The sequence below is a fragment of the Sorex fumeus genome, unplaced genomic scaffold, assembly GCF_029834395.1.
Source record: "Sorex fumeus unplaced genomic scaffold, SorFum_2.1 ptg000013l, whole genome shotgun sequence".
Lineage (NCBI taxonomy): Eukaryota > Metazoa > Chordata > Mammalia > Eulipotyphla > Soricidae > Sorex > Sorex fumeus.
In genome coordinates, this window is record NW_026606070.1 from 28961772 (window position 1) to 28984502 (window position 22731).

Here is a 22731-nt window from a genome sequence, read left to right on the forward strand (position 1 = left end):
ACAGATTGCCTTCTGTGAAGGTCTGCTCTGTCTTATCTAAAAACTCCCACCTTGCCCATTCCCGTTCCCTTTATTTCCTTTCCCTTTTTTCTATACACCTTTCTTAGAAATGTCGCATAATTTGCTTGTTTCCTCAGCTGATTGTTCATTGTCTGTTTTGGTCTGTAGACTAGAAGCCCAGTCGGGGCACCAAAGGTTCGCAAAGGCCCGAGCAGAGCCTAGCAGATGGTAGATGCTCATTTGGTATTAGTCATGGGGTGATCATGGCCCTTTCTTGCAGGAGACTGCATTCTTTCCTCCACTGTATACGGTGTGACCAGTGGACCCTCCTATGACCATCGTGCATTGGGTTGTATACAGGCACCACCGCTGCTCCAGAACCACTCAGTGTTTGGTGAATTCTCCTTAGATATATGGCAATGAAGTGAAGGGTAAGGAGAGACAGTTTTGGGGCATCTCTGAGATACGGCATATAAGCATATTTACAAGCAGGACCTCTGAGACCTAGCTCTTGCCTGGAGTTTCATGAAACTAGGTGGAAGGCCAATAAACATTAACCATATTCCAAGGTCAGTGAAGAATTTGCATGTAGGAAGTCATCTACTTTTGATATTGCGATTGCTATCCTGTTTGCCTTATTCGGTATCTTACCGCAGGAGCCCAATGCCAAGTGTTTGGTTTGCATGCTTTCTTCTCTTATTTTTTTCTTATTTAAATTTGGAAATGCAGCCTTGCATTTTCAGAGTGCAAATGTTCTCCTGTGATTTAAGGAAAACCTGGGGGGATGGAGGGGTGGGGGGAGTGGTTGGAGAGGGACAGTCATTTGTCAGGCAGAATAATGCTGGACTAAAGCATGAGCCTCTCAAAGCTGGGTTCAAAGTGCTTAGGTTTGCAAGTGAGCTTGGAGAACAGCAGGAGAGGGTGTGCTCCAAGCACAGAGGAGTTGGATGCATACAGAGTGAGCTGAAACAGAGAGGCAGGAGGTAGCTTACCAAACTGGCAGGGATTGAAGTGAGTCCTTAATATTCCGGCTCCCACCCAAGTTGCACCTCACTGCAGCCCCATGAAGCAGAAGGGAGAGACATTCCTTTCATACCCAAAGCAGTTCAAGTCCCTCCTGGATGGATTTTGCTGGCCAATTATCTGGTGTTCAGCTGGGGTTTTGTAAACTTTGTCTTTTCCAGGCACTGACATTGCAAAGTTCCACAACTGTTTGATTATAGCTCAGCAGTCCACCCTGTTTGCTCTTTTTCTTTGATTAGTCCCTGGCAGCACTTTACAGTTGGCAAAGCCCAGGTGGGAACAGAAGCAAAAGCAGGGAAGAGATTTTCTGAACACAGATTCTTTATTGTAATGTGATTAACACAGAGCTACACCTTGGCCTGGCTGGTGCAGTTGACAGATTTCCAAAGCCCTGTAGCTGGTCCCTATGGCTTGAGGGAGTTGAAGTTGAGTTGATGGGTACTTGGTCTTGGAGTCTACCCCTTGGATTTCAATCAGCCTCCCTGGCGTGGCCCTAGGTCATGTGGCATTTCAACTCTGCCACTGCAATTCTCAGGATGGCATGCCTCTCTCTGAGAGGCATTCTTGGATCTCCTACTTTAACCTCGTGAATGTTTCCATGGTTTCTTCTAGAGATATCGATGGCCCCAGTCCTACATTCTTTCTACTCCACCCGTGACTTTCATTTATTCCTTTTTATTTAAATTTCTATAATATTTTATTAAATATTTAAAGTAAAATAATAAATCTTATGTAAATATATAATAACATTTAAATTTATTACTTTATTCTCTTTACTCCAGGCCTCTGAATTTTTTTTCCAGTATCCATGATAAGATCATTGTTCTTGTCTGGAAGAAATGGGAGGTTTGTACTCTCTCTGCTCGCCCATGATATGAGGGAATAGCCAGATGACAACCATCTGCAAACCAGAAAAAAAAGTCTCATTCTTTTCTTCCAGTTATTGGTGCTTCTTATGTTTTCTGGTGACTTTAGTGGGAAATAGGTTCATAGTACAGAGGAAGTTTAAGCACACATATCTTTTGAAAAGACAAGGATTCATATGGCAATAAGGATAGAGGAGCTCTACCAGTTGAACTTTGCTCATTCAAAATGATTTGAGTTCAGCATGAGACTACTACCTCATATTAGAAAATACAACCTGCGATGTTAATTCATTGTTAGCATTAATCTAGCGAAGAGCTCTCACCATTAACATCCTCAAGACAGGAGAGTAATTTAGGAAATCAAAGCGTTTTACTCTAGAAGAATCAAGCACATAGCCCTCTTTCCTAGAGTTAACATTGATGTCATAGACATCCATGCACTTGAAAACTTTTATTTTTTATTATTTGAGCCAGAATTCACTTATTCATATCTTGGAATATGAACATAGGAAGCATATATACTAAACTCTAAAATTGAATAGCAGGGCCGGAGAGATGTGAATTAGAACAAATGCTGACTGCAGGACCAATTTAAAAAAATCTAACAGAGTTACAATAAATTTTTCTCAGAGCTTCCTGGTGGCAAAAACAAAAGAAAAATATGGTCAATTACACAGATATTAATATACTAGAAGAAAAATACCATTTCTTCACAAAGCACAGAATCTTGCTTTTAATTCAGGAGCTGTCTCATCAAAGTCTGGTGCAAATTATGTAACGTTCCCATAAAGTTATTTACTTCTGGATAAATCCATGAAGTAAAACTTGGGTGGTTTGTAGAACCCCTCTGAGCAGTACTTTCCCATCAGGCCATTCACTTATGGGATCCACACCCCGTGTCTGGGAAGAATAAATGCCTCTAAAAATTTATGTACAAAGTTCTATGAAAGCACAAGAAAAATCGAAAAAGATATATATGATTTGTTCCCAGAACTCATAGCCCAGAGAGAGGAACACATAAGTGAACAGAAAATTCTCATACCCAAAAGTTTTTGTCTTATAGCAGAACACCATAGACTGGTCACTCAAACATTTCTTTCTCATAGTTCTGGAAGCAGAGTTCAAAATCAAGGAGTAATAGATGCAGTACAGAATGAGGACTCTTCTTTTCTAGTTTGCAGATGACTGTGTTTTGCAAGTGTGGCATGGTGGGATCCAGAGAGGAGACAGAGACAGAGAGAGAGAGAGAGAGAGAGAGAGAAGAGAACGAAGACCCCTCATCCCTTTTTTACCAGGACAATAATCCCCTTTATGAGATCTCAACCTTATGACCTAATCACCCTTACAATGCTCCTTACTTTTTTTTTGGAGGCCACACCCTAGCAGTGCGTAGGGTTTACCCCTGCTTTGCACTCAGGGATCACTCCTGGATGGCTTGGGGGACCACATGTAGTCCTGAGATTGAACCTGGGTTGGCCATGTGCAAAGCAAGTGCCCTATCTGCTATACTATTGCTTCAGACCCTCCCCTCGTAGTACCTTCACGCTGAGAGTTAGGACTTCAGCAGATAAATTTGGTTCCTATGAGAGGAGGACCAAAACATCCAGTCCATAATTCTTGTGTTTAGTGTTGTGACCAATAAACAAAGTAACTGGGAAAATTCATCTCCAAAAGCAATTCCTGATGCCATTTTGATCTGATTGTGACTGAGCCATGCTTTCCTGAAACTATTTTAGAGACCCCATATGTTCAGAGAAATTGCCTTGGTGAGAAATATGCCAGTCTCTCAACCAGCTGCTCATTTGAGCAAGCATTGATCCACATGCCACCCTGGTAGCCTGTACTGGGTCCATGGAAAATATAATCGTCCAAGCGAAGGCATGAGATCTGTTACCACACTCAGGGATAGTGGGAGACTCAAAGACACAAGTCCACTGCCTGGTTAGTTTTCTCAAAATACACCTCCTATTTGCTAGCCTGAGTAATTTACTTTCTTTTGAGATCCCTAACTCCTGTCATTCTTTTTAACTGAAACTGAGAGATAAATGGCAGGCATCCATCACTCACCTTTCTCTTTGCCAGGATATAAACAGTTAATAGTATGGAAGCTTTGTTTCCCCTACTGGTTAAAGCAGCTTAATTTAGAAAATGTTCCCTCTCACCTCACTGCTGTTACCAAGGGAGCTCAGTGGAAACCTTCCAGCCGGAGTGTAATTCCTTCAAACCTGGGCTGCTCTTACCCACTGAACCCTGCCTGTGTCACTTGACCTCAGAAGAACAGATCGAAAAACAAACACTCACATTCAGAGCCTCACTGTGAAAAATTAATCAACTCTTGATAGGAATTATGGCATAAGACCAAGGAATACTTTCACATGTATTTGGAGGGTGGAGAGCCTCCTTACAAACAGAGAGGCTCCCAAAGGGGCTTGGGGACTACATCTTTGACCTAAATTCTCTTTCTGCTTTTAATGTAGGTTGGTAGTTTATTCTTTTTTTTTTTCTGTGATGCCATAATTCAAATCCAGGGTCTCATGCTCTCCAGTGGAGCTACATCCCTGGCCTTAATTGTTTATTCTTATTCTGTTTCACAGGCTTGTCAAGGGAGAGATGCCTCTTCACTCAGAACATTTGGTTCTGCCCCAGAGATTTGCATTGGTCTAGCCCAGAGACTTGTACCAGTCAAGGGAACATATGAACAGTGACACAAATCATGTGAAATAAGAGAAAAGCCCCAAGCATTATTTTTCCTTCAATTATTTTTCCTTCCAAAAATATGCCAATTTTCCACACTGCATATTTAATATTTCATCACTACATTGCATGCTTGAGATGTGTTAGTCATTATACATATATATTGACTAAAATACATTAATATATGTATATAATATATATTATATACACACTAATATACATATATATGTATGTATGTATATATATACACACACACACACACACAGATAACAGACTTACAATGATTTTTTTCTTACAGAAGCACACTTGCCTTGCACATGGCCAATCCCAGTTTGATCCTGGGCACTACTGAGCACAGAGCTTAGCCTGTGCCACTACGGCTCTCCATCCCCCCGAACAAAAAAAAGAATTATAGACATAAATAAGGAATTACAACCAGGGTAACTGTTAAAAGGATAAATGACTTCAGTTGATCCATCTTCCATAACTACTCCTGTACCTTTTTATTCTTTTCCTTCCCCACGGCAGCCTTGACTGGGACTGATCATATCACATCTCATTCTCTGCAGTAGACCTTCCATTCTATTCTTCTACTCATCAAAATATGAAGGATCTTTATGTCACTGTATCTTGGTTCTTTTTGCCTAGTCTTTAAATGTGCCTTTTTTAAAATTAGTTCAGTGGTTGTCTCTCCATTATAAGACCCAGAAGAAACGTGATCTCTTCTTTTAATTTGCCTGGTTATCTTCAGTCAGAATTGATCTCCTACCTCCCAAGAAGCACCCTTTGTCCACACCACTTAGGTGGGTGGCATAGATTACATGTTTATATCATCTACATAAACCTTCTCTTCTATCAGAATGTAAGTGTCTGAAGAGCAATGACTCAATGTAGCGGTTACTGCTGTTCTTTTGGATGTATCAGCATCTGAAGTTCCTTTTTTATATTAAGTGTGTGTGTGCATGTGTGTGTGGGGGGGAGTCCTTAAAAGACTCAGCCCACCTCTTGCTGTAGAAGTTCTAGACACTCTTGCTTAGAGTGTGGATATGTGACTTCTGTCTGTTCTTCCAAAAAGATGCTCCACATGAGACCCTGAGTAAAGAATCAATGATGCCCAGTTTTAAGGACATCAAAGGTGCAATTTGGTGAAGGAGGCATGCAAGAGAACTGAGTTATCTTGATCACAAAGCTGGTGGTGGTCATGACACTTCTAATGCCCTTGTCAATAGAGCTGGAGGTGAAGATATTCTCACCAGGTTAGATCCTGATGTGACTTTAGCCTATGTCCTTTGTCATAGTCACATTTCCCCAGGATTCTCTGATAATCTTTTAGAAATCCCTTTTCTGTTTAACTCAGCCAGTGTCTCCTCTAGCCTATGAAGATTCTCACTTAAAGTCCCAGTAGTCACAGGAACTTCATAAATATGTGTTGAATAAAATGCATGAATAAATATCATTGCTAGCTCTAATAGCCTCTCTAAGACTGTTTTCCAATCCATAAATGAGCTAATAAATCCCTCCCCCAAAGGGATGCATGAACTTGAATAAAACAATATCTGCACAGCAACAAGCATACAAACAGCAATTTATTATTATTAACTACTGAGTGGTTATTCTTGGTAGAAACAGAAGTCTAATGATGTCACAATTATGGTAAGTCAGTAATTACCATTTGCTTGCAACAGGAAAGAATTGGAGAGTATTTTGTCCGGGATGCATATCCTATACTTCTAAACTTTCTTCACTTAATCTGTATTTAAACAATGGTGAGTTTAGTGTTTCTGTGACATTTGTTGGCTCTGTGCATGAGCGTGTCACATGGTTGCAGCTCTTGCATGTATAACTCACCTGAGAAGGTACACCAAAGCAGGCTTTCTTTGGACCACATTCTTACCTTGAGAGCCTCAGAAAGAGGCAGCTTTTAGTGCAGGAGTCAGGAACATCAGGAAAAGGAAGGTTAAAGGACAATTGGCACCAAAACTTGAGCTCAAAGAAAGGTTTTTCAAAGAACTAGAGCGCCCCTCACAGGACAATGGAAGCCTTGAAGATTGAGTAGTCAGAAAGGTAACCATAGAATCACGAGGAAGAGAAAGCGAGAGTTCCAGGAAACAGTAAACCAAGAGTAACTTCCAGCTGACCAGACAGTGAGAAAGCCAAGCAGACGGCACCTTGCCTACAAAACTGGTCGCTGCAAAGAAAGGGTTTTGCTGCCTCAAAACCGTGTGACGTAGCAAAGATGGTTGGTCAAATGTCTCTTCTGTCTCTGCAGATATTTTATGAACTTCACATCCTCACACTTCGTATCTAGAACTTTTGATACCCATATTTGTTCATCATGAATGTTTTTCAGTAAAATTTGACTCTTTAAAAAATGTTGAATTAGATATTATTTATTTCAATTGCTGCATTTTTGTGGGGAAGACCCTTAAACTTTTCTCCTCACATACCTCACCTTAATCCCAGCCTTGCTTACACCCAATTGAACTTTGCATATTCTCCCACACAAAATCCAATTTACTTCTAGCAACCTTGGCAGTAGATATTTCTAGCTCTATTATGTAGTGGAATGAGATAAAGCCTGGGAATAATAGGTGTAAAATTGTAAAATTTCATAAAATGAATTTGAAATTGTACCTGTTCAATTAGAATTTCAACACACAAAATCCACATTTTATTCGTCTAGTTTGTCTGGGTTTGTGAGCCACAGCTGGTGGTTATGGGGGTTTAGAGATGGAGAAATTTCTGGCTTGGCTTGGTACTCTAGGCTCTGTGTAGGAGATTGAATCAGGACTTCTGCACACAAAGAATCCACTCCTGCCTGTGGAGCTATCACGCTGGCCCCACAGCTGCATTATTTCCACTCATATGTAACTGAAGTACGTGGCAATAGCTCACAGGACATCATAAAGAATCAGCTAATAATGGATTAAAATATATGAATATAAGTCATTCTCAGAAGTATTAAGATTGAAGTAGAAACCACAGGATATTTAAAGTAGAATGATTGCCAAAATCCCTACATTAGTTTTCCAAGGAGCCCTTGACATGCATCTCTCAAAAACTTACATTGAATCAAATTTTTCTATAATATTCTCTGTTTCAAATAAACACCTCTTTCAACAAATTTTTAATGCCCTCAGCTGCATTTGCACACAAGCCGGTACAGTGTCTCAAAACACTACTTGTGCTCTCCTGGCCCATCATAGTAACCTGCTTTAAGTATTCATTTATTCCTAAGTTAAAACCAGGAATTGGTTTCCCATGGATACACACCATCAAAGCCATTTTTAATTAAATTTCTTTGAAACTTGGCAGAATGAAGGAAAAACATTTGAGTAGCTAGACAATCTTCATGAGAATGATATCCATAAGTTCTGCAGAAAAATTGTTTTCATTATTTTATAATTATGGCTCATTCTTGCTCACCAGCTTATCTACAGAGAGCCTTCTGATCACATAGGCAATAGCCTGAAAAATCTCTAGCCAGTTGAACTTTGACCAGAAAGAGAAACACTCCTCAGAGCACAGACTTAATCACAAAGGATATTTTGGAAAGACGGAGCTCCTGTTCACATGCTTACTGAGCAGTTTTCAAAGGGCAGCATTTTATTAGAAGAGCTCGTTGAGCAGTATGTCATAGAAGATTCTAGAAAAAGAAGTATTCATCAAGTTTTTATGCATAGACTTTCAGTCTTTAGTATTATTGATATTTAAAAAATTGAAGATCTGGGGTCTGAAAAGATAGTACAGCAAGCAGAAGACTTGCCCTGCATGCAACCAACCCGGGCTCAATCCACAGCACCCTATATGGTCCCCAAGCCCTGCCAGGAGTGATCCATGAATGTAAAGCCAGGAGTAAGTCCTGAGAACTGCGGGGTGTGCCCCCTCCCACAAAAAAAAATAGAATTATATTTGTGTAGTCTGATTTTTAGTGCGGAGAGAACATTTTTTAAAATTTTATTTTATTTTTATAAAGTAGTTCACAATATTTGATTACATTTAATATTCAAAGACCAATGCCGCCACCATTACACCTTCGCACTACCATATTTCGGGTGTTTCCATCCCAAACCCCAACCTGTTCCCCAAAGCAGAACCAAAATAATTTATTTTGTATTGTTTGTTATGGATAAGTCACTGAAAATGATCCAAAATTGTTTCCTTAAAGGGAAATGTGTGAAGATTGTTGTATTTCACCCAGGGGCCATTAAGCCCTTCTATAAGAGATCACTAACATGCTATTAAAGGTCCAATCTTGTGTGTGTATATATACATGCAGATATATATCTCTGTAAAAATATATTTCCCTCTAAGATTGGTAGCCTTCTTTCTACTTTAAACCACATCAAATATGATGTGCTACTATTGGCAGCATTGAGTTCTGGAGGTTTTTGGCTGCTGGTGCTGGTCCCTTGGGGCAGGGAGGGGCCTCACCTGAGCCCCTCTGGAGTGTCCCAAATGAAACAGCCTGGGGCAGGATGGCATTGCTATCACTAGTCATTTTATGCTCTCTTCTGAGACACCTATAATGAGTCTCTGGACCATGGCTGTTGATGAGATTATCTGGCGCCAGTCAGAAGTGGCCTGTGGGTGTGACTGCCAAGTTACTGGAAACAGAAGGAGATGGGGGAAGGCCACCCATTCTGGTTCCATTGAACCTGGAATTTTCAGTCACAAGTCCTGCTTACCTGGGTTTTCTGCAGATTCACTCACGAATGAGGTTCAGCCCAAGCATGTGGTGAGTGATCATTAGCATGGCGGCAGTTGAGTTGAAAGCACAGCTTTTTTCTGTTGCTTTACAATGGAAAAATGTATTGGTTAGACAGTATACTTACAATAATGTTAACATTTGTGGTTTTGATAAGTAAACTTAACATTATCACCAAATTGTCCAAGACTATCCCTATGTTACTTCTAGTCTGTCTCTTCTTTTCCCCTTCCCCACTGCTTAGCAATCTCACTTTTGTAACCAAAGACCAAGGATTTTTTCATCAAGAACAGCTCTTTAGATTAAGCAAATGCAGAAGAAAAAAACTTTTTCAGGAGAAATGGTTGTGATGGTGATACTCTAAGTCACAACCACGATCACGACCATCCTGTTATTCGTCGATTGCCTCGAGCAGGCCCCAGTGACGTCTCCTTCGTCCTAGTCCTGAGATTTTTTTAAAAAGTGCCATATTCAAGGCTCTTTCAGGGTTAGGAGAATGAGACTCATCATTGTTACTGGTATTTGGCATATTGGGTACGCCACGGGGAGTTTGCCAGACTCTGCCATGTGGGCAGGTTACATTCAGTAGCCTGCCAGTTTGTCCAAAGTAGGAATGAGATAATAAGATGTTGCGCGGCCGCATTCGCGGCCATGCACTTCCAAGAGCTGGGTTTTATAGTCTCTGGGTCTTGGCTGTTGATGGGATTACACGGCATCAGGGGGCCAGTTGGTGGGTGTGACCCCTGCCTACTGGAATTTGGAGGATCTGGGTGGAGGATGCTCAGCCCCCATCCGAGCAGGCTTGGAGATCTCAGCCCCGGGACCCGCATGCCTTTGTTCCTCTGCCGGTACCTTCACTCTTTAAGTACTTGTTGAGAATTCACTGTTGTTATTAAATACTCACTACTGAAAATTTTTGTTTTATATTCTCAAAGGGAACAGTTTTGCAGGTATTAAGCATCTTCTAATAACTGCTCATTACTTATTTTCTTGAACAAGTAAGGATAGTTCCAGCCATGCTCTATGAATAGGTAACGTAGTAGTGACTAAGGCAGGCAAGGTCTTTTTCCTCCCTGAAGTTTGTCCCTTAAGGTAGGTAGAGGCAGACTATAAGAGAACTGTATCACTCTATCACTGTCATCCTGTTGATCGTTGAATTACTCCAGTGGGCGCAAGTAATGTCTCTATTCCTCCCAGTCCTGAGATTTTAGCAGCCTCTTCTTACTCGTCTTTTCTCAACGATTTGAAGCTCTTTCAAGGTCAGGGGAATGAGACCTGTTGTCGTTACTGTATTTGGTATATCAAATATGCAAGGGGGAGCTTGCCAGGCTCTGCCCCTGCGGGCAGGATACTTTTGGTAGTTTGCCAGGCTCTCCGAGAGGCATATATTTATATATTTTTCTCTATTATTTGTTCCCCATTGTCTGAACTCCATCATATATGGTTTAGTAATAGTGGAAAATGGGTAAAAAGTGTCTTATAATGTGTCCAGAAAGTGGCCTGGATTGTGGCGGAGATTGGGTAGTGAAAGTCGACTGACAGAGCTGGGTCCCTTGGGGAGGGGTGATAATCTCTCACCCACCCCACAGCCTGGTGAGAAGTCCCATAAGAGAACAAACCTCTAAATATTTTAGGTACAAATGAAGAAACTCTAAGTCAAGGTCAGAGGACTGAACTTGTCAGAAAGGAGTTGGCAGGGGCAGGATTTTGTGGATAGGATAGTCAGGGATGGCTTTTCAAGGAGGGGACATTTAAACAAATACCTGAATGACACTTTTAGTATTTTATTTTAGGCAGTTGGTTGAATAGTGAAGTCACTCACTGAACTGGAGGCGCTATAAGGAAATTATTTTTGGATAGATAATAACTTTTATTTGGGGGAAGATTAAGATTGAGATTCTCAATGAACATTTATAGGAAGATATTGGGAAGATTGGATATATAAGTGGAAGTCTGGTAATGGTTTAGGTTATACATGTACAGTTAGAAATCATCAGAAATAATAAAAAATATTAACGGCCTTGGGACTGAATTACTTAAGGTGTAAGTAAAGATGGTGACAAGAACTAATGAGAACTCTTAGGACACCGAAACAAAGAACACGAGAAGATAGTAAAATATATGAAGGATTATTGATGTATACGAATAAGTTTAAGATACCAATTAGAGTAAGTAAGCATGAATGTGAGTCTTTGTTGGGGGAGTCTCATCCATCAGTAGTCATGGGCTATTCTACGCCCTGCATTTGGGAGCTATTCCTAGTGGTGCTCTGGAAAACATAAAGTGCTGGAAATTGAACCTAGATAATCCATAAGCAAAGCGTGCACATAGCCCTCTGAACTCTACATCTATGACTATGGGTCTGGAAATTAAAGATAACCGTGATAAGACTTTAGAAAGTACGACAAAAATAAGAACAGATGCTTTTTAAACAAAGGAGAAACTTCAAACATGGGTTAAAAAAAGGAAAAAAGAAGTACATGAGATGGCAGACACAGTAAATGGTTTCAAAGAGAAACTTTCAGGGAAACAAAAGTGTTTCTTATATAATGTATAAGAAACAACACTAGCCTATGAAAAAAATGTTATTACAATATACAGCAGCAGAATAATATATAAAGGACTTTCTACAAATACTCATCCTTTTATTATGTACAACTTGACAAATCAGGGCTCAGCTGGATTTACTAACTCCACATATGTAACTGAAGGCTCCAGAAGATCCAAGATGCCTTTCGTCACATTCCTGCCATCAGTGGGGACAGAGGAGGACTTGTCTAAAGGGAGTGGTCCCCTGGTCCATATAACCTCAGAGACTCTGTGGTCTTTGTAGAAAGATGGTAGGAATTTTCAAATGTTCTTAAAAACCATGGTGGAAGCCACCAGTCCTATTGAAAGCCTTCTTCTCGATTCTTTCCTTGTCTCCTGGCCCTCCAGGCTTGCTGTTGTGGTCTCTGTAGAGATCGTGAGAGAAGCATTGCAGAAAATCTTGATGCCTTGGTAGAAGGAAGGAAGCAAAAAATCCTGGACTGTGAGGTGGAGAGAGGAAAAGGAATGGAGGTGGTCACTCATGAAGTAAACCTCAAACAGTATTATGCAACAATCTGAAAATTTTTAGGGAAAATTACCGAATCAATGATGAATTGGAGATTCCTCAAAAATGATGCATCAAGTAAAGAAAAATAACCAGTGTCTTAATTCTAAGTCTATGCTGTTGACCTGAGAGGTCAGAGAAGAACAACTGGGAGGTCATTGATTCAGAAATTAGAGGTTCATGCTGGAGCACTTATTTATACTCTGTGTCTTTATATCTTATTTTGCCATAAATCATGCATAATATAAATAGGTAATACCTACTTTATTGGTATAAAATGTTATAATTAAGAGAAGCAAATATGTGAAAGCAGTTTCAGAGCTATGTTTACATATATGCAAAGATTATCATTGTTAGTAAAAGTAATAAGTAATGAAAACTGACATAAAACTCTCTGATTAAAAAAAAAGAATGTCTTTTCTGTGCTCTTAGGTTACTTTTGACTCTGTGCTCAGGGATTACTTCTGACAGTGCTTAGGGAACCATGTGCAGTGCCAGGGATCAAGCCTCAATCAGTCATATGGAAGGCATGTGCCTTAACTGTTGCACTATCTCTCAGGCCCAAGTTTTAGGAATATTTTGAAAAAAATAAAATAGGATAACTGCATGTCTAGGCTTACTAGAAATACAGAAATATTAGCAAGGTAACAGCAATTGAAATAATGAATCAATGAATTACTTAAGGTCTCAGTGAAGAAAATATGAAACCCTATTTGGAGATTGAAGTAAAATAAAAATAAATGAGGAGTTATCCATTCTCTAATAGGGAATGACAATATAATGGAGATGTCAGTACTTTATAAAGGAATCAATAAGTTCAGGGCAGTCCCCTCTGAGAATTTCACTTGGAGTTTCTTTTCAGAAACTTAACAATGTTATATGAATTTGATGAGGAGGTTTAGTGATCCATAAGTAACCAAATCAACTTTGAAAAGAAGAGCAAAGGGTGAGGATGGGAACTTCTCTGCCACAAAGTATGAGCAATAAAAATTGCACAGTTTTGATAAAAGAGCAAATAGACCAATGAGACACAGTTTGGAAGCAGAAACAACATTATATTTCTTCTTAGCACCTAATGGGTGAATGCTAGCAAGATGAAGAACTAAATATGCAAATGGTAAAGATATAAAGTTAGTCATTAATAAGAAATCATTTTGTGCCACAGAGATGATTTAAAAGTATTTCTCTATCTTTGTCCAACCATGCCTTCCTCTGCATGTGTTTCTTCTTGTGACACCCCCCCCCCCCCATTCCAGCAGTTGGCCCCTAGTCTCATGCTGTAACTCCCCACCCCATTTACATGATTTTCACCTGTGGCTTCCTTGTAATATCATGGGGGTCCACAACAGCCATAATATATGTCTTCAGGTGAGAAACAATGGTCTAAACCAATTTCCCAGCTAAGCAGCTAAAATGGATGGATTTTCAGGTCAATTAAAGTAACAGATAAAAAAGAACAATCAGAGAAATAGTAGGCAACACAATTCCAATAGAATTATAGTCACTGTCACTGTCATTGTCCTTCCATTGTGCATCGATTTGCTCGAGTGGGCCTAGTAACGTCTCCATTGTGAAACTTGTTACTGTGTTTGGCATATCATATATGTCACGGTTAGCTTTCCAGGCTTTGCCATGCATGTGAGATACTCTCGGTAGCTTGCTGGGCTCTCTGAGATGGGCAGAGGAATCGAACCTGGGTCGGCCAGGTAGGCCGCATGGAAAGCAAATGCCCTACTGCTGTGCTATCGCTCCAGCCCCAGAATTATAGTCAGTTGAAAAAAACAATCACTGATTCATAAGAAGAGTGAATTTACAATGACATTGAACCTATGATTAAAAACTCACAATGAAGTATGCAAGAAACACAGATTTTAAAAATATTATTTTGCATTCAACATATTAGAACAATTTCATGATCACGATCAGGATCATCCTGTTGTTTGTCGATTGCCTCGAGTAACGTCTCCTTCGTCCTAGCTCTGAGATTTTAAAGTGCCATATTCAAGGCTCTTTCAGGGTTAGGAGAATGAGACCCATCATTGTTACTGGTATTTGGCATATTTGGTACACCACGGGGAGCTTGCCAGACATTACATTCGGTATCCTGCCAAGTTGTCCAAAATAAGAATGAGATAATAAGATGTCACACGGCCGCGAATGCGGCCACGCACTTCCGGGAGCTGGGTTTTGTAGTCTCTGAGTCTTAGCCATTGATGGAATTACACGGCGCCAGGGGGTCAGTTGGTGGGTGTGACCCCTGCCTACTGGAAGATGGAGGATCTAGGTGGAGGATGCTCAGAACAATTTACCAAACCAAAATTTATGCACAAGATTTTGGGAGAGTAGGTGATCATGCTCTATTATGACCATGTGACCATGCTTTATTATGGGATATGGACTCGGGAAGCCTTGCTGGTAGCCACCTGGCCTTGGTCATTTTAAGATACTCCTATTTGTTGTATTACATGCAGCCAATCCTGGCTAGATCCCAGAGCCACATATGGATCTCCTGAACACCACCAGGAGTGATCTCTGAGCATGGAGCCAAGAAGAGGCCAAAAGTACTGAGCACTGCCAGGTGTGACTCAAAAGACATCCATATATATACATATGTATATATGTATATATATATATATATATGTTGAAGACATGAAAATATAGTATAGGGGTTAAGGTCCTTGATTTGTATGCAAAATGCCATGTTTCTATCTGGGCATCACAAATGATCCCTTAGCACCACCAGGGGTAAGTCCTTAGCACCACCCTTGGTCTATCAAAACAAAAACAAACCACCAAACAAAAAGAAAACCCTGATCCTATAACTCTCCAATCATTCCAGGAATCCAAAGGGCTGTTGTGGGAAGATTATCTCTGTCTCTGTTTCAGATGACCTATAAGGGGATCTGAATAAAGGCAATCATAGCTTTTCAGGGAAGTGGAGACAATCTGGGTTCCCTCCCTGCAAAACTTGAGATATTTTATATTCAGAGCAACATAAAGAGAACTTAAAACCAGAATGAGGAATGAGATGAAAAACAGAATGAGGAATGAGGTGGAAAGAGAGGGTGTGGGGGTAAGGGGTGGCTCAGTATGATTTGTTGCCATTAAACATGCCTGCATCTACTATTCATTTGATAAGAAACACATCAATGTATGCATGCCTCCCAGAGAGGAGCCTTACAAGGATTCAGGACAGTGCACCATGAACAGATGATGTTCCTTTGTAATCTAATACAGCACTTACAAAAGGGGAAAAGGAAAGGGGAAGCCTGAACTAAATTGGGGAGGAGGGTGGTCCTAAAAGAGGGTGGCCCGAGGCCTTGCCAAATACGACTGGCCTCCCAGAAGTTGCTTGTTGAAGAAATCCTTTGCAAGGGGGCATTTGGGAGGTAGAAGAGGTAGAAGGGGTACTAAGAAGGTAGAAGAAAAGAATGGAGATGGGATGGGGGGAATGACATATGTCAAAGTTGATTTGGGGCATTTCCCAGGAGTGTGAAAATGTCTAGGAATATATCCCCAGACCTTATGTTTTAAGGGAGTTGGGGAGTGAGGCACCTCACATGACCCAAAAGGGCCCAAGCTGGCCAGAGATCTATTGGGTTAGAGAATATCTGGTAGAATCAATAATGCAAAGTGAATTTGAAATGGAAAAAAGAGCACGGTGGTACACAGCTTGTGAAGTCACCATAAAAGAGGTAATAAGGTGGTTCCTGTAGTCAAACATTCACTAAAGGACCTAGAAATCCTGTAAGGGAGAGCTTGACACTGGAGTGATGGACACAAATCGCACCAATCTCTGCATGTTTAGTTTTTTTTCCATAGAAAAAAACCACACCTTAGTTATTACTTTCGAGGCTCCTTTTCTCTGCAAGTTTCTTGGTCACTTAGTCCCTTAGAAGCAGAGCCTTTCAAAAATTTCCTGAACTCAAAGTCCTGCAGCGTACGCAAGACAGCCCTACAAAAATTTACTTTAATTATTCATGTCAGTGGTGTTTAAGGAACAGTAAAGTGCTCTGCTTGTCACCATGGAAACCCGGGGAATCGATGTCAGGTTTTATCAATCGCCTCTCTCTAAAATCCTCCTGCTGATCTGACCATTAAGCTGAAGAGCCTGGTAGGAGCTGGGCTGAACTCCAAACAGGGCTCCAGAGTGAAAGGTCTTCAGGTGAGGCACTTGCATTGGATATGGCTGACCTGGGTTCCATTCCTGGCACCCTATATCCCACCAGGAGTGATTCCTGAGCACAGAGCCAGAAGTAAGCCCTGAGCACTGCCAGGTCTACTCTCAAAATAAACAAACAAAAGATGGAAATCCATATATCCTCAGAATCCAAGGAGTATAGACCTGTCACATTGAGAAACAACACAATTAATAAGCCATCCTTTGTGGGAAAGGATCCCCAAGGATCCCCTAAACAGATTCCTTCCATGGTGGGTGAGAATATCTTATTCACACCTTGAATTTCCTAGTTTCTCTTTTCAGGATAGATCCAAATATTCAGTTTGCAACTCTCTGAGGATTTATCTTTATAGCTATTCCTTTTTAGACCAGTGCCTCAGTGGACAGATGGCTTACATGTTTTTTAAGTGACTCACTTGAAGCAGACATGCACTTAATTGACTTTTACAAAAGAAGAAGAAGAAGAAGAAGAAGAAGAAGAAGAAGAAGAAGAAGAAGAAGAAGAAGAAGAAGGAGAAGGAGAAGGAGAAGGAGAAGGAGAAGGAGAAGGAGAAGGAGAAGGAGAAGGAGAAGGAGAAGGAGAAGGAGAAGAAGGAGAAGAAGGAGAAGAAGGAGAAGAAGGAGAAGGAGAAGGAGAAGAAGGAGAAGAAGGAGAAGAAGGAGAAGAAGGAGAAGAGGAGAAGAAGAGAAGAAGAAGAAGAAGAAGAAGAAGAAGAAGAAGAAGAAGAAGAAGAAGAAGAAGAAGAAGAAGAAAAGAAATTCTATACTTTATCTCATGCTGGCTCTTTAAAAAATATAGCAGCACTATGTATTATAAACTAATTTTTAAAATAAAAGCAATCGGACACTGTATGTCATATGAAGTTTTTGTAATTATCCCAATGGCCTGTAGCAGTCTCGCCTTTGTGAGGCTGAACCTTTTAATCCCTCTCTGAGTCTATCCCTCTAGGTGGATGATCCCCACCAGCTGATCAAGTTCCTTTTGCTCACCTGTCACCAGCTACAGTCCAACACAGGCCTGGCCCAGGGGGGAGAGTGACAGGTATTTGTCACTCTGAAAGTGAAAATGAAAGTATGACACTTGATTGATGCTTTTTCTCTATCATGGGTTGTAAATGTTAGGAATGCTCATATTTCTGGATTTCTCAAACAAGTAATATTAATAGAAGTTTTTGATCCCACAAAGTGGTGCTAACTTAGTGAAACAAAATAGAGCAAGAGACACAGCTGTTTTCTGATGGTCCCATTGGAAAAGAAAGACTCCCTTTACTTTTAGAATGGAACTTATAGCATGAAAAAGTAGGAAAACTTTAACCCAGAAGAAAAGTACATTCTTTAAAAATAAAATTCATCGTGGAGGTGGTAAAATCTATACACAGAGATGAAATTTCCTGAGATTTCACAAAATTGTAAGTCAACAATAAATATTTTGTTGGTGGAGTAGGAGGCTCCCAGACAGTGCTCGAGATGCCTGGGGCCACTCCCTGTAGTACTCAGCCAACCTGGCAGCATCTTTCTATGATAAGGCCTAGTTCTGGGAACACCAGGCCACCCAGGCCTTGGTCAGCGCCACCAAGAATGCCCCCGAGGGGTGGTGGTGGGATAGAACCTTGTTCTTTCTCTTTGGACCCAAAGAGTAGATTCTTTTTTTTTTTTTAATTGACTCACCGTGAGATACAGTTACAAAGCTTTCATGTTTGAGTTTCAGTCACATAATGATTGAATACTCATCCCTCCACCAGTGCACATTTTCCACCACCAATCTCCCCAATATATCCCCGCTTCCCAACCCTCCCCTTGCCTCTATGGCAGAAAATTTCCCCCATACTCTCCCTCTACTTTTGGGCATTATGGTTTGCAATAAAGATAGTGAAAGGCTATCACGTTTAGTATCTACTTTCAGCAAGCATGCATGTCCCATCCGGAACGATTTCTCCAACCATCATTGACTTAGCGATCCCTTCACTGTTCCAGCTGCCTTCTCTCCCAGCTCATGAGGCAGGCTTCCAACCATGGAGCAATACTCCTGGCCCTGTCTCTACTGTGCGTGGGTGTCAGTAAACATGTTCTTTTCCCCCCAACTTTCTATCATGGGCTCATGGAACCGTGAATGGGGTTTGGTTCTTAGACCAGTGGTCCTTGATCTGCCGCCTAAAATCATTCTCAGAAGGCAGCATTCTCTTTTCCTACTCTCCAACAATGGCTTGTATGGAACTTCATGTACACACAAAATCATTCCTTTAACATACAATAAAGGTTCTCCCCTGTAAGGTTTGCCTACAAAGTTTTGATGGTACTTATATCCTCCCCCTCTTTCAGTGTGTTCCCCCCTTTCTGTGCTCAGGGCTTATTCCTTGCTCTGTGTCAGAGACCATTCTCAGTAAGGATTGGGGGACCCTCTGTGTTGCTAAGATTCGAACCCAACCTGGCCTTGGGCAAGTGCCCTACCCACTGTACTATTGCTTCACTTCCCTTCTTTACTAGGCTACTATAGTCTTGCCAATCTTTGAGCAGGGCTCCCCTTATCTTTGTCATCTTTGAGACTTATTGCAAATGTCTGGTGCTCCTATAGTCCTTCTAATTCACAAAGCTTAACATGCTCGGCATAGTATCCACTAATCCTCTAATACAGGTTTTTTTTTCTTCTTAGTCGAGAGCATTCTGACTTAGTAATTTGATGTTTAAAATCCTCTGGCAGTTTCACTGCAGTTGTCGGCTTCTCAAAGACTAGGACTTTGAGGGGTTCATGATTGTCCATCTCAGGAGTCTCTTGCACACTAGAACTTGACTATGGTCATTGCCACTTTTCACAGAGGGTCAGGCTGATGGTCTGGGAGAGTGTCCCTCTAGTGGTCTACCTCATTGTTGCAAGAAGGAGTGACTCCATTTACTGCCAACTGATGATCAACTCTGTAGTAAAGGATAGATGAAAGGCGTGAAGAGCCTACTTATAAAATGAATTTCATGATATCTGTATCCAGAATTGATTTTTTGGTTTTTGTTTGTTTGTTTGTTTTATTCTAAAGAGAAAACCTTTTCTGGTTCTTTCCCACAGATGGCAAAGATAGCAAACTGTGCAAAGCACACCACCTAGTGTTCAAGTCACTGCTCTGCTAGAGAGCGCTCATTGGAAGATTTCCTCACCATCTAACAGGAAAGGTTGTTCCCGCGTATTTTGTCTATGTTGATCAGTTATTTGAGCTTGGCTTTGAAGTGAATTTTGACTTTATTAGGGCCATGGGTTTCCAATATATAAGATGCTTTTATTGCACGAGTGCCTGACTGGTTTTATTGAATTTACTTGAGGATGGGAGTCAAAAGGTGGGCTAAATATTCTAACACTTTATCTATCATAAAAAATTAAAAAAAACACTATCAGGTCTTAATTGGATCTGGAAGGTGCTGCTCCTTCCAGAAACCTCCCATGCTCTTTGTTTCAGTCCCACTCCCTGATGGGTAGCCATTGCATCTGCATTTTAATTTTTTCTTTGTTTTTTGAGCTGAACCTGGCAGTGCTTAGGTGCTCAGGGCATGCTTCTGGTTCTATGCACAGAGATCACTCCCAACCATGCTCAGGTTCCATATGTGATGCTGGGTGCTTTGAATGGGGTCTTCCATATGCAAGGTACAGATAGTTACCTGCACTATCTCTCTAGCACATTTCTGTATTTTTTAAAAATTTTATTTATTAATTTTTATTTTTTGCTTTTTGGGTCACACCCAGTGATGCTCAGGGGTTTACTCCTGGCTCTGCACTCAGGAATCACTCCTGGCAGTGCTCTGGGGACCATATGGGATGCCAGGGATTGAACCTGGGTCGGCCACATACAAGGCAAACGCACTACCCATTGTACTATTGCTCTGACCCCCATACTTCTGTATTTTTGAAACCAAAAAACAACATTTTTTGCTCTGAATTCTAAATGGCTACTTACCAGTTTTTCATTCAAATGGGAATTTTCTTCCTTCAGGAACACCTTGGGGCTGAACTTAGCCCATGCAGGCAGGCCATCAGGCATGGTAAATAAAATGTGTGAATGAAAAATGGTTTTTCATATTAGATAAAAGATGGGGCACTCTCTCTCACTCAACTCTGCTTTCCACTGTGGTCAGCTAAGCATGCTCTCTAAAAATAGCTGAATCTGGCAAAATCTACTACTGTATGTAATATCCTGGCAGGATAATCAAAATCCTGATTTGAAGGAAAAGCTTTAAATTTAAAGATGATTGAACCTCTGGTGACAGTGAGGCTCTGTGTGTCTTTCAAAGCCAGATTCACAGCTCCATTGAGTATCTTTTTAAGCTGGAACATGACTGAGTTGCTCCAAGATCCATATCTGCCCTGGCCTGTTAACAAATACATTTTCAGGCCAGCGATCATGACTGAAGGACTAGAGCATGTGGCTTGCATGTGGGAAGTGTGGTTTCCATCTTTTTAGCACTGTGTGGGCCCCTGGGCACTGCCACAAGCAACCCTGAACACAGAGCTAAGGCAGGATTCCTGAGCACTGACTCCCAAATCAACCCTCTCCTCCACAAAATATATTTGTTTGGTTGCAGCAAGGATCAGAACATCCAACAAAGACAGCAGAAATGGAGAGCCCCTAAAGGTGGACAACTCCTTCATGGATGTCAGAGCTCCCTACAGACTTACTGGTGATATGGGAAGAACTCCTCACGCATGCCATCCTCTCCAGTAACACCTTAACTCTCCTGATTCTAATGGGCACGCATCTTATCCTTGAGGTCATGCAATCCACAGGTACATGAGACAATCTGATCCTGATTAGCAAGAGTTCTGAGGTTTCTAAACAGGATTTGGGCTATAACATGGAGAAGGACACACAACATCTTCGGTGAAGACTGAACCTGTAGGGGCAGAAAAGGAGTTGAGAAGAGTTCTATTCACCTGGGCAGAGACACCTCACTAAAAACCTGTTCCTTTTTTGCTAACTGATTTTGGTGGAATGCTTGCAATTGCTAAGCCTATTTTCTCAGGTTTGCATAGGAGTCTGTACACACAGGACCCCCTTGTAGGATAGTTGGAAGAAGAAAAAGGGATTTATTGCCCAAGGAGTATCAGACTTGTGCAGCCTCTGAATTGGTGCTTTATACAAGTAAATAGGAACCAACCCATTGTGGGACTCATAAATAAAACTTGAAAGAGCTTCAGAGATGACTCCAGACCCCACACCAGGCTAAGTCTCATATCTGGGACACCCTGGAGGGGTGAGTGAGCCTACCACCTGCCCAGATAGGGCCCCGGTAACCAAAAACCTCCAGAGCCCAGTTGTCACCATGATCACAGCCAAACTCCACAGACTCAGATGAGCCTCATCCAGGAATGAATCTGTTGAAAAACTCAGGTATGTGGATTTTGTGACCAAAATCTCCAGGCTCTCATGGAGTTGGGAATGGACAACCTTCCCCCATATTCCTGTGCTTCCAGGAGCTTGGTGGTCATGTCCATAAACTGCCTAAATATAAGCTCATTTACTGGCCTTGATGCAGAAACTCATAAATAAATCTTGAAAGAGATCCATAAACTGAAAGAGATGCTTCTGGACCCCAAATTCAACAACCAGATTAAAATTTAATCCTAGTTGTATCACCCCATTCAAAAATATTAGAATTCCTAGGGATATGGTGCCACCAGCAAGCCAATCTGTACCTGTGAGGTGAGTGTATCAGCAGCCTGATGGCGCCTACAGACTTCTAGATACCCCAGAATGGCTGCTGTGCCTTTGGCCACACCCCAAAAACTTGGGGCAAAGTTTACCAAGAAAGTAAACGGCTAAAAGTTAGGTATGTGGGAGACACACCCACAAACCACGTCCGGCTCAGCTATATAATTGGAGGCACGGCCTCTCTGGTTCCTAATTGAACCGCTTAACGGCGATGATCCCAGAGACTCAGAAACAAATCTTGAAACCCAGCGGCTTTTAGCAGAAATGCGTCTGGTCCCTGCAGTAGGTTACTGGTGCTGGGCCAACCCAGGTGGGAATAGATTTCGTGCCTTGGCCTGTTCCCCCTGGCGGCCCAGTGGCCACCATCATTCAGAGGCCACTGGACAGTCAGGTTTGAGCCCCCAGTGATGAGACATGCAGGGCCTCACGGGATGGGGGTGGAGCCGGTCCTGTCCTCCCCACCCCAACGAGATCCCAAG